This window comes from Ursus americanus, chromosome 8 (assembly GCF_024610735.1).
Source record: "Ursus americanus isolate L20-20 chromosome 8, mUrsAme1.1.p, whole genome shotgun sequence".
Taxonomy (NCBI): Eukaryota; Metazoa; Chordata; class Mammalia; order Carnivora; family Ursidae; genus Ursus; species Ursus americanus.
Genome location: NC_142134.1, coordinates 35820005 through 35833074, shown reverse-complemented (window position 1 = coordinate 35833074; position 13070 = coordinate 35820005).

Genomic DNA, 13070 nt, shown 5'->3' with positions numbered 1-13070 from the left:
CAACACAGTTAATGCTCCTAGTAGCTTTGTACCGTTTAGAGCTTATTATGAATCTTTCTAATAAACATTAAATTAATATTAAATTGGAATTATGTACATTGTGCAAGATAATTCATAACCAAGTGATATTCATATTACAGGATAATTTATTATATCTATGAATATTACATTGAGACTGAACAAATAATTACACAGCTGAAAATATTACTCTCAAGTCCTCTCTTTCTTCAATTATTATAGTCAATTCGTAAAATTCTGCAGACAGTTGTGTGACATGTTATCAAAGTACTCCATAATCCAAATGTGTCTAAAAGTATTCCCAATGCTTCTTCCATTCTAGAATGCTAAAGGAAAGAGGTTGAAAGAAGAGGAAAGGAAAGCCGACTTCTAAGGATCTAATTTAGATTAACATTGCCATTCAGAATGAATAATTTTGAAATGAGAATGTTTCACTCTGTGATCTAAGGTTATTAACGATTTACAGTCCAATATTGGAGGATTTTAAATTTTAAAAGAGTTAAGTTTTTCTCAATGGCCCCAGACTGCAGAATTTCACACTACATTGGCAAGGAAATGTGTTTAAATTCCCTACCTAAAGTAGCTTTTTAAAGGTTAAAAATTCCCTGATTCTTCTGAAGGTGAAACTGGCAAAATGATCCCGGCTTCAAAATGAAATGGCTTGGTTGACTTCGAAAAATGTTTGGCAAAAATCATGAATGTCATCAACTCTCTAACAGTGCAGAGAGGTCTTTGGAGATGGAACTCAGGATACAGTGACTAGAACACAGTGTCTTCTTATGCTGACCACTGCCTAGTCTCCTAGAGCATTTTTAATGCCTTGAATTTCAAGTTGTCACAACGTCTTATGTTTTGAATAACATGAATCAAGAAAGATGAGGAAAAAAAACATTTAAAGTTGGTTTCCATGCCTCATTTCAGAGTAAAGATTTCCTTTACTATCCTAAGTAATAAAAGATGATATGTCTTGAAACAGCTGTAGACAATCAGAATGTGTTCATTTATAAACAAGTCTTTTTTGTATATTCGGACACTAATCTTTGCCTATGAACTACAAAATCAATAACAGTAGAGTCAGCTTGATTTCCTTTCATTTGGCTTCTGTGAATGCATTGAAAGTAGAAGGATAATCTGGGAAGTTTTTCCATACTGTTTTCCCACTTGCCAAGCATTACATCTAATTCAAGATATATCTTTTCTAAAAACGATAGTTTATTTTTAAAAATAACTAATTAAGTTATTTCTCATTGATAGGAACAATTTCTCTTTTTAGGAACAAGAATATAGCTAACGCAGGCTCTGGTCTCTTACCATTCTCATATATTTCACGTGAAATTAATCTTATCATATACACCTTCCAGATTTCTATCTATTGGATTTTTTTTCCCTTGTACAACCTTTCCAACCTTTTTTTTTTTCTTAAATGCTCTGTACAATCACATGTAAAATCATGAGCTACAAACCTCAATAAAAAATGTCAGTAAACAATAAGTGATGTAGTCACTTTTGTTATATGGGAGTGCCAAAACTATGGTTTTGGGACAGTTTTTCGAACTACAGGACAATTGAAACATAGATTCCTAATAGATTTCCCTGCTATCCCCATACGCTGCCTTCCCCTCTTTCTTCACACATTAAAAGTAAAATGCGAGGGCTTTTTATTTTTTTAATGTCTTCAGAGGACTGCTGCCACCCAAGGTAACTATAAGGGCATTTGCTCTTTCCAGAAGGATAGGAAGTTAACATAAGAACTTACAATTTGCCCTTAAAGTTTGCCAATACTGAGATATAATCAAATGTAGTCTTCTCTGTCACCTAATCTTATTTCTCCCCATCTCAAACTGGGGGACTGGTGGGTAGAGGTAAGGACGGTCAGTCACTGATGAACTTCTGCTGCGAAGGAGATGACGGAGTTCTGTGCTGGGACGTGCCTTTCTTCTTTTGAATAAAGGGCACAATCAATATTAGTATACGGTGTGGATCACAAAGAGAGACATTATAGAATCACCATTTTGTAGTGTCAAGGACTCTGATTATTTAGTTTACTAACTCTTAGCATCAGAAAAAGGAACACAAATATCAGCTGGAAAAATCCAATTCAGATACTTCTCCGTTATAATACTGAAAACACATTTTCGTAAGAATTATTTGCAAAGGACATCAAGAGGAATCATCAGATTCTGATTGCCCAGGATGTGCCTGACACTTTGGCCTCCTTTAATCTTTCTAATAATATGGTGAAATGGATTTTTTTCATGCTCACTTCACAGAGGAAATTTAAATTCCGATTTTACGGTCATACAGCTAGTGAATTTTGAACCAAAATCTCACAGTCTAAAGTCCATTTTTATTTTTAACAATGTTATATTGCATCAACTAAATGGTTAAAAAAAACTTAACCCACCCCCTTCTCATTTAAGTAAGGAGGGGGATGGGTAACAGATGGCCAAGGGAATGTTGAAAAAATACAGAGCCCACTTTTAAGACACTCAAAGTTTATGTAAACTCCGTTTAACCAGGCAATTGAGAGATAGATTGAGGTTTCACCGATTCTGTATCTTTGAACGAATTACTTTTCTAAGAGTAGGTTCCTCATCTCTAAAGTAAACACAAAATCTATTTTGTATGTGATATATATGTATAAAAGTATATATATATAAATGTGTGTGTATATATACACACACACATAATGTACTTGGCACACATGAAACCCTTATTTAGAAAATTCTGAGTTAGTACTGAATAGACTGTGTGTGTGTCTTGTTGTTTGTACTACTACCCCTTCACCCCCACCCTAGTACACATAATGGATAGAGAATAGTAGTATATGTCTAAATCAAATTCTAGTTAAATTTCCACTCTGCTCTATAGGACTATTCATCCCATTATCAAAGCAGCATAATAGCTACAAGTTTCTTGGTCTTTATGTGTGCAATTTCTTAATATTTAACCTTTACACAAGTTTTGCCAACCGAACTTCTAGAGATTAAATACAGCATTTTATAATCTGCATTCAACAGGTCTCATTTGATGGGAAAAAAATGGTTCTAAGTTTAATTGTATCTCTTTAACCCCAGGTTAAACAAAGTCACATAGATTTTTTAATTTATTGTAGAATTTCAGAGAACACACTGCAAAACTCCAAGAGTAGTATATATTGCATTATTTCTTAAAATTATCTGGGGCGCCTGGGTGGCTCAGTTGGTTGAGCGGCTGACTCTTGATTTTGGCTCAGGTCATGATTTTCTGGTTCTGGGATTGTGCCCTATGTCGGGCTCCTCAGTGGGGAATCTGATTCTCAATCTCTCTCTCTCTTCCTCTCCCCACTCCCCCCTGCTTGTGCGCACATGTGCTCTCTCGCTCTCTCTCTCTCTAAAATAAATAGATAAATCTTTTTAAAACTTTATCTGGTCCTAAAATCCTCAAGGAACGTAAGGAGCAATATACTGAGCGCTATCAACCCATGGAACTCAGTTTGTGAAACACGACCCAAAATATTTTTCTTACAACTGAGTTTGGGGTTTTTTTCTATTATGTCAGTGAAATGCTGGAGGTGTGACTCCTCCAATAGTAATTTCTAACTTTATAGTCATGATAAAGTAATGTGATAGTAACAGTATTTCCACTAAATGTCTGGTCCAAATCTGTAGGTGGAGGAAGACCAATTAATGAAATGAATCCTGCCTTAAGAATTCTGCCCTAACCATTGAATCCCTTCATTTTAGTATAGCCTCCTATGTTCTAATATCAATGGTCCATTTGGCTACAGCAACTGGAGACAAAGACTCCATTCTCAACAACTGTGTTTCTCATTTATAAAGTGCATATGCCTAACATGAGAATTTTAAGATGCAAATTTTGATTTGTGTTAGTCCAGAAGTAGGTCTGGGGTCTCAATCTCAAACAAGTTCACACCTGTCTGCATGGCCGCTCCACCCAGGACCAAGTCTTTTACACTGTCTCTGTCTCTTCCTCAGAAACACCTTATGACTTACTTAGGGTTTTTTGTCCCTAGGTGGTTATTTTGGGACACTAGGGAGTATATTATAGGAAAGGATTAACAGAGTTTCTCTTTGTCTCGGGACAATCCAGAAAGTCCTTGATTTTACAAAAAAATAAAAAATAAATCTATTAATATTGGTAAGTTGGTAATGGATACAGTAGAACTGAAGCTGAAGCATGACTGTTCCACTCCATCATTTTAGGTCTGAAATGACATGGGAAAGGGGGAGACCGTGTGTTTCTGTGTTGGTGTCTATATGTAATTGCATGTGTATGTAAAAAACATACATATATGTAGTGATTGCCTATATGAAAGATCTTAGCTAAGTGGAGTTTTCCTCATTAACATCTATACATAACACATGAGAAATATTTTTAGAGAAATTTAAACTAACTTTTTGAATACATAAAAGATCGAATTGTTGCAGTTAGAGATACTTGCCAGGCTTCTATTTGTATGTAAAGTGGGATATAATCACATAGGTAGATGTGGGAAAAAGTGAAAAATCAAAGAATGCCCAGAAAGTTACATTATTTTGAATTTTATAGATAAATCCATTTCTAAATGTAACAGTTATAATTATTTGTCTCATTGCAATACTAAAAAGTTTATTGACAGCGAAGAATCTTGTCTCAGTATAATATCTAACGAGACGAAAGTGAGCTCACTTTCTTCTACTTACCTAGGATGCTTCATCCAGGATTTATTCACAGTCACAGCATCAGAAAATATTAACATCTAATCCAAAAGTATCAAGAATGTTAACAGGCTCCGAAGATTTTATGTATAAATTGAAATAAAAGATGTTGTCTATATTGGTGATTGTGTATTAAGTGTGTTAAAGTCAGAACACACCATGGTATTAAACACAAATGTCCGCATACTTTTATTAGATAATCCTTATAATGAACATGATCTTTCAGATAATCACAGTTCTCTAAAAATAAGACTTATGTCGGAATCTCCAAAGTAATTCTCTTTATATTTCCAAATGCTGAAATCATTTCACTAAATCTCACTATTACTTTTATTTTGATATTCATGCTTTGCTTATATAAGATATGACAATAAATATTTTATATTTAGTATATACTGTTAATTCTACCAGTTAAGTCATATTCTAGAAATTAACAGTTATTTTTAAATGTGGGGGGAAGAAAGGTAAAGTTAATTAAAATATAAGTCCCTTGTCTTATCCCTTGTCTTATACTTGATATGTCTTAAAGCTAATAATTTCTCACACTCTTAAAAAGTTTCTAGCACAGTGATAATTGCCACCATTTCAATATAACTGATGAAAATGGAATTCCATTGATTCTGTTAATGCTGAAAAACACACTAAGAGAAACTGAAAAAAGAATATGAACCTTCCTTTTAAGCTCTGTCTTTTTTTTTAATTTTTAAGTTTTACATGCTATTTTTCTATAATCTAAAATTTTTAATGTAATTGTTTTACAATTACAACCTAAATACATAGTTTATGTAGTTTATAAATTGCCTAAAAGGTTAAAAAATTAATAACGAATAATGTTTGGCCTTAAAAATTCAAATTGGAGTAATAGCTAAGATTGAGGTGTCAAAACTAATTCAAATCCCTGTGTAAAACACACTAATTCAGTGTAACATTTTAGTCACTTATTTTATTTTATTTTTTAAAGATTTTATTTATTTGACAGAGAGAGAGCGCGTGCGCGCGCACATGGGCGCACTTACAAGCAAGGGGAAGGGGAACGCTGAGGGAGAGGGAGAGGCAGGTCCCCCCGAGGAGCATCGAGCCAGCCCGGCTTGATACCGGAATTCTGGGATCCTGACCTGAGCCAAAGGCAGACACTCAACCGACTGAGCCACCCAGGTACCCAATCACTTATTTTAAAAAGAGAATATTAACTTATCTTGCTGTTTTTATGTGTTACTATGAGAGTCAATAAAATAGTTCAGGGTTTCCCAGCCTTGGCTTCAATTAGAATCACCTAGAGCATATTAAAAAAAAAAAAAAAAAAAAAAAAAAAAACCCATGCCTCCCTCCAGACCACTTAAATCAGAATCTGTGGGGAATGGGGCCCATGTCTAAGTTCATTTTAAAAGCCCACAGGTGATTTAATGTGCAGTTTGGGCAAAGAATTGCAGAGTTAACTGTTTAAAAAATATTGGATAAATATTTGCATTAATCATGTTTAAATATTATACAACTTGTTTTTAAGCAGGAGATGTATGGGAGAGACCAAAATAGGAAACTTCTTCTCCTCAGATGAGTCTAATTAATCACCTAATTACGTTTTTTCTCCTAATTTATAAAGATAGAAAATATATAGTTCAAATAAAATTTAACTAGATTATTAACCATATTTTTCATTATTTAATTCATGGAAACAATTCTTGCTCAAAGTATGTGGATTCCCATCACTAGTCTCAGGGTCCATAAATATTATCATAGTAGAAAAAAGTAAGTTATTAATTTTACATCAGGCAAAATTCACAGACATGTATTAGTAATTGTTTACATGGAACAAAAGCTTCTTCAACTTTTCTCTGGACATTCGACTATCATCAGACCATATCTACATGGTTTTTGGCACAGTGTCACAGCTATCTGAAAGTCCACTTCTTGTTAAAGTAAATTGCCTGTAATTCCAGAGAGTGCAGCTATAAGTTGATGAAAGATATTCTTTTTTAATCGTTACTCGAAATGAATAATAAATAATGTTTATTTATTATATATTTATTTATTTATTAGTTTAGCTTCTGTAGGCTACCCATTTCACATTGTTCTTTTTAAGTTTTAATAAACAGTCTTGATTCCTAAAAGTTTCTTTAAACAGGGAGAGCGTGGAGGACTCCATGGAAGGTAAGAGAGAAACCCGTTAACAATTCGTTAGAGAGAAAAACCACCCCTGTAGGGCTGTCATACCCTCTAGTCTTCTCCAATGGTTAGCAATCACACACAGAATTAATACATCTAAATTACCTAGCTACTTAACACATAACTTTCATGGATAGAGTGATGGAGTGTCATATAAGTTTTTACGCTAGTGACAATTGATCAAATGGCAATGCCTTTTTGGAGCGCTGTCTTCAGTGGGCTTTATCCTAAATTAGTAAGAAAGAATTCCATGATGGATCATTTATGTCTGTTACAATTATGGAAAAGGATCACAGAGGGCAATGATTGATCAATTCATGTGCAATGTATATGCCATCCCTGATACAGAAGTTGTAAATACAAATATCTGATACTCATATTTTAGAAGAATCTAGAGACCTAACTTCTTTTTTTTTTAAATGTTATTAATTATTGAAGTAAAGTTGACATACAATGTTTATATTAGTTTCAGGTGTGCAACACAGTGATTTGACTATATGTTTCTCAATGCTCACCAGGGTAAGTGTAGTCACCACACAACACTGGTATAATATTATTGACTATATTCCTATACTGTACTTTTCATCCCCATGACTTACTTATTTTATAACTGGAAGTTTGCACCTCTTCATCCCCTTCACCTATTTTGCCCATCTCCCACCCCTAACTCCTTTTTGATGACAGCTACTTCAGTTATGCAATGATAGAAAATAGTTTACAAGGGGAGCAGAAAAATTATTTCTATCATTCATTCCACGTCTTCCATTTGTTTGCTGTGTATAACCTACTGGGCAAAGTTTAGAGTGATTTTCTTTCCCACTATGTTTCACAAAGCTATACCTAAGCTCTCCTCTCCTCCAACCAGTCATCACCCCCAGCCAACCAATCCCTGACCAGTCTCCCTCAGATTTAGGCTAAATTCCATCCAATCTCATAGAAATATGGAATCTCTTTTCTCTTTTATAATCTTTCCTACATAGCAACCTTATTCTCAGTCTTCCTCATATGTTTAATCTTAACCTTACTCTTTTCCCCCTTTTGTTTCTGTGTTTTGCAAAGGTCATTTACATATTAACTGAATCTCTGCTCCATAAATCAGCATCTTCTCCCACTCAGCCTTCAGATTTCCTCATCAGTCAGTCCTTTCCTTTGTTTCCCTTCTTTCTAAGCCATGTGTTTCTTTCTGTGCACAGTGTAAATTCACAGAATTGTGGATCTGAAACATCCCTTGAAATCATTTAGTTCAATCCCTTTACCTCACAGGTAAGTAAACTGATGACCAAAGAGAACATGTGATTCAGTTGTTCAGTACCACAGCTCATTCATGCTACACTTGGATCAGAATCCTGAACAGCTCATTTTTACTACATTTTTTTTCATGTTTTCCTGGCTAAGTCCTCCTGTTGCAATATGTCTGCCTTGAATGTGATATAGTTTCTCTTCTCTTATGAGAGTATTTTTTAAAAAGATTTATTTATTTATTTTAGAGAGAGGGACAGCCCAGGCAGGGGGAGTGGCAGAGGGAGAGTGAGAGAGTATCTCAATGAGACTCCCCACTGAGCTCAGAGCCTGATTCCACTTGATCTCATGTCCCTGGGATCATGATGTGAGCCGAAACCAAGAGTTGGACACTCAACCAACTGAGCCACCCAAGGTGCCCCTCTTACTAGAGTATTTTTAAAGATCCTTTGATTTTAAGTAAAGAACCATAATTCAAATTTACTTAATCTAAACAAATAAAAATATAAAATACCTTTAATGAGATTTACTGACTCATCGAATCAGGGAAGGAAAAGGTGAGGCAAGGGCTAATTGGACAGTGACACTGAACACAATTGGACAGGACAATGAACAAAAAGACTTGCCCTGTTTCTTGTTTTTCTGTTTTTCCTTGTTTTCCTTATGTGCCAGCTTGATTTTTTTTTCCCGGGAGGAGTCAGTGTTTTATGGTGGTTGAGTGCCCAGACTTTGAATATAAGACTGCTTGAGTTCAAAGCTTCCTTCCCCCATTTTCTAATCTTGTGATTTGGAGCCAGTTCCTCTCTGTATCTCAAATCCCTCCTCTGTAAAATACGGATAATAATAAAATCTACCGAATAGGGTTATTGGACTAATAGAGTTAAAATCGTTAAGTTTCTAGAGTGTTTAGAACAGGGCTTGACATATAATAAATGCTTAAGAATTGTTCCCTATTCTTATTGTAATAACAGGCCAGTCTCTTGTTATAGACAGAGTCATGTTTGGTAGCAGCTTTGGACATTCAATCAAATAGCTCCATGGAAATATAAAACAGCTCTGGTTAGAAAAATCCAAGGAAGGATTCACATTCACCATGATCGGTTCCTATTTCTTACCCTGGACCTGTTTTTGCCCAGGGAATTGAGTCCCATGATTTGAACAGACTAAGTTGCTGTTTATATCTCCAACTAGGGCAGCAAAGTCTGACCAGAAGCTGATGTGAAGGGGAAGGGGGACAAACACATCTGGGTTAGTATCAGTTCTTACGATGCTACCGCTTGCCCTGTCCATCTGAGACATGAGCCTTGTAAACTTCACTCTTTCATATCTAAGTCTTGCTACATATCCAACTGACCTGTATTGGTCTTTACTCAGTTCCATTTCTATCTCACCAGTGTCAAGCGAGTCAAAAGCAGCTATTCATCTCACAATTCAATCATGTTTACAAAGCTGCACATTTCTATTGGTTACAGTTAATTTCTATCTTCTCCTTAATAAGATCTAATTATAAACATCCGAAAAGCAGAACTGACTATTTAGTTTTTCTATGGACCCTTCTTTTCTACCAAGTTCCTGAATTTCACTCTGTAAGTCTGAAAATTTCAAGTAGAGAAATACTACTTTTTCTAAACACTTACGTGTCCTTGAAAAGCTAATTAAATTGGTTTTGATGAAAACTTTTCCTGAAAGAAGGGAGAAATGAAAATGCTATTAGGTTTAATCCAGGATTAGCCAGAGATAGCTAGAAAAACTGTTATTCTCACCAAGCCTGAAGGCTTAGAGCTGAGGGATACACCCCACCACAATACATACATCTAAATAAAACAACAGTTCCTTTAAGAGTGCTGCCACCAGTTAGAAACAGTCTTTCAGATAAAGCTGTGCGGATTTTTTCCAAAAGTACGCCTTGTGCCCACGCATTTTTATGAATGGATTGCTGATCTTATTTTCCAACACACACATGACTATTAGAAGGAAAAAGAAGCAAAAAAAAATTCACATATATGTATATATATGCAACTCTAGCAAACAAAAATAAAACAAATCTTAGCATTTCATCTCCCCAGTTCCACAAAATTTTGAGGAGGAATATGTATGCAGCATATTCTGGGGCCTCCACATTCTTGAGTCAAGGAGAAGCTCCAGCCTCTCATATAATGCCATGGGGTTTTCAGCTCTACCCAAAGAATGTCAGAAACAAAAAACAATGATAGTTTTGCCTCTTTTGCTCAATGAGCCATATGTATGTAGAGTTGTGTTTAATTTATTAGTATCTTCAGTTTTATTCTAAGTAGAAATGGTTAAGATTTTTGTGAATAAACAAAGTAGAAGTGCTACTAAATTTCGATTTTTCTTTTGAAGCATTTCCAGCATTTCCATAGACAAAAATAAAAACTAATTGAGTGGTCTCATTAAAAACATAGCTAGAAGTGTTCCAAATCTGAGACGCAGAGACTTGGACATACATCAGAAGAAATTACTTATTATTTCCAGTAGATTTAATTTAAAACAAGCTACAGGGGAGACCATCATAAGGAAATGATACAAATCTTTAATTAGAATAATTAAAGACTAATTGTGATTTAATTACAGATACAATTAAATTTTGCCAAGTTGAAAAACAAAATTCCGTTGAATGGTAATGCTTTGTTGAAGGTTTGCTAGACTCAAAAGCCGAGATTTTGGAATTGTGGAACTCGATTGCTAAAAAAGGGCTAGTCCTTTGTCTATGTGTATAGGCTGTACGTTAGAGCAGTTGCATAATTTAAGGACACTGACGATTTTAAGGTACTTGGATGGTCAACCATTTCTCGTCATCCTACATAAATGCTAACAACATACAAAACCAACATATCTTTTCAGTCTTCTTAGAGGAATATCAACTTCAAGAACAGCCCAAAATACAGAGGATTAAATCACATTTGGGGCTTATATAGTCTCATGCCCAAAGTGTTTCAAAATGCTTTTAAGAGAAGGGAACACTTGAAAGGATTATAACTCTCAAAAGACTCTTGTAACTAAACATGTTGTGCTATAAATAAATCCTGATGTGACTGTTCCAGAAAATAGGTGCTGTAAAGACCATCCTTTAGAGGGAAAATATAAGCTGTCTATGCAAATAATAAAACCTTTTTGATTAAACGAGCTGAGGCGCTGATGGCTCCAGAGTTTTAGGATCCTATTCAGCAATTATGTCCCTATTGAGATTTAATTATCCCATTAGATATTTATTTACTACTACATATTAAGTTATAGTATACCATTAGAGTTGGTGGACTAATAAATACGTAACAACTGCTAGATAGAAAGCTTAGCCAAATCATTATTTCCAGTTATTTCACAAACATTCAACGTGATGTCCAGAACAATGCCTTGCCCATGGCAGGCATCCAGTAAGTGTTTTGTTTTTTGTTTTTCTCAATGAGAGGATAGATAATCTGACCTGCATTTAATCCGGCTGCTATTATCTGATCTCTTTTGTAATATACTTTTCAACGATCCACTTAGAACTTTAACTTGAACCACAAACTACATTAAGCAGTTTCGGGGAAGAAAAGTAACATGGAAAAAGGGAAGACTGTGGAGAGTCGCTAGGAAATAACAGGTGTGGCTTGTTTTGTTTTGTTTTGTTTTGTTTTAACACGTCCTGCTAGGGTTATTTTCTCTGTCAAAATCTACCCTAGTTTGGCAAGAGTGTTTAGTGTGTTAAAAAACTGAGACACAAAGGGCTAGAGATAAAGCCTTTGGATAACTATTTCCATTTTGTAGTTCTTCAAAAGAAAAGAAAAAAAATGATCTACTGATGTCAAAGGTGAGTGGTTCTCCAGTACATTGATATTTATATCATACCTCTTATTTAAAGAGTTTAGAAGAAGTTACGGAGGCTTCAAAATGATCTCTATCATGATGACATTTCCACAGCAAGAAGCATAAGGAGGTTACTCCAAGACTTAGGTCAATGTTTCCCAAGCTATTCTGATAAACTTTTTTTCTGAGACATTGTGTGTGTGTCTGGAGGGGGACTTGGCTGTGGGTAGGGGGCTCTTTGTGGGCCAAGTAAATTCAGGAGGACTAGATTAACAAATGTAAACATGTTTCTTAACCACAAAATTCACAAAAGCTTTAATATACTAACCTTCGTTGTGATCTCCTCCAAGAAAGCATAAACTAGATATTTATTAAGAGGACGGATGATCGGTTATAAAAGAAGGAAATCAAGTTAGAACGTACATTAGACATCCCTTCGTAAGACCATTATCCATTGATTTCTAAACTTAGTTCTCCATCAGCAGGATTTCAATCACGCTCTATTTTATAAGTCAGATGTTAGAGACAGAATACACTCACTTTTTGGTGAACAAACAATTGCATGGTACCTACTCAGTCATCATTGTCCTTCTTGGAGAGGCTGGCCGGATGGATATTTGCAGGGGCTGCACAGAGTATGGCGGGCAGCTGTTACTGGAACACGGCCACGCCCACACATTTGTGGTATCCATAGCTGTTTTTGAGTTACAAAGGGGAGTTGAATAGCTGCAGAAAGACCTTAGGGCTGACAAGCCTAGCATATTTAGTATCTGGCCCTTTAAAAAAAAAAAAAAAAAAAAAAAAGGTTGGCAGCCTCTGCCCTTGTGGCTAGGGGATACACACTTCAGAACCAGAAAGCCAAGCTTCAAATCTTGACTCACATCTGGTTGTAAGCAAGTTACTTAATCCCTCAGTGCCTCAGTTTCCACATCTGCAAACATGAATAATAATTTTATCTACTTCATAGGGTTGTTAATGAAAACTAAAGAAGTTAATCTATGGAAAGCACTTAGAACTTATGATATGTGTTTGTGCCTGACACGCATGCAGTGTATATAATTAAACTACTACGATTATGACTCACAAAACCCCGATTTCTAGTAAAGTTGCAATGTGCCCAGCTAAAAGTCTCTGTTACCCACC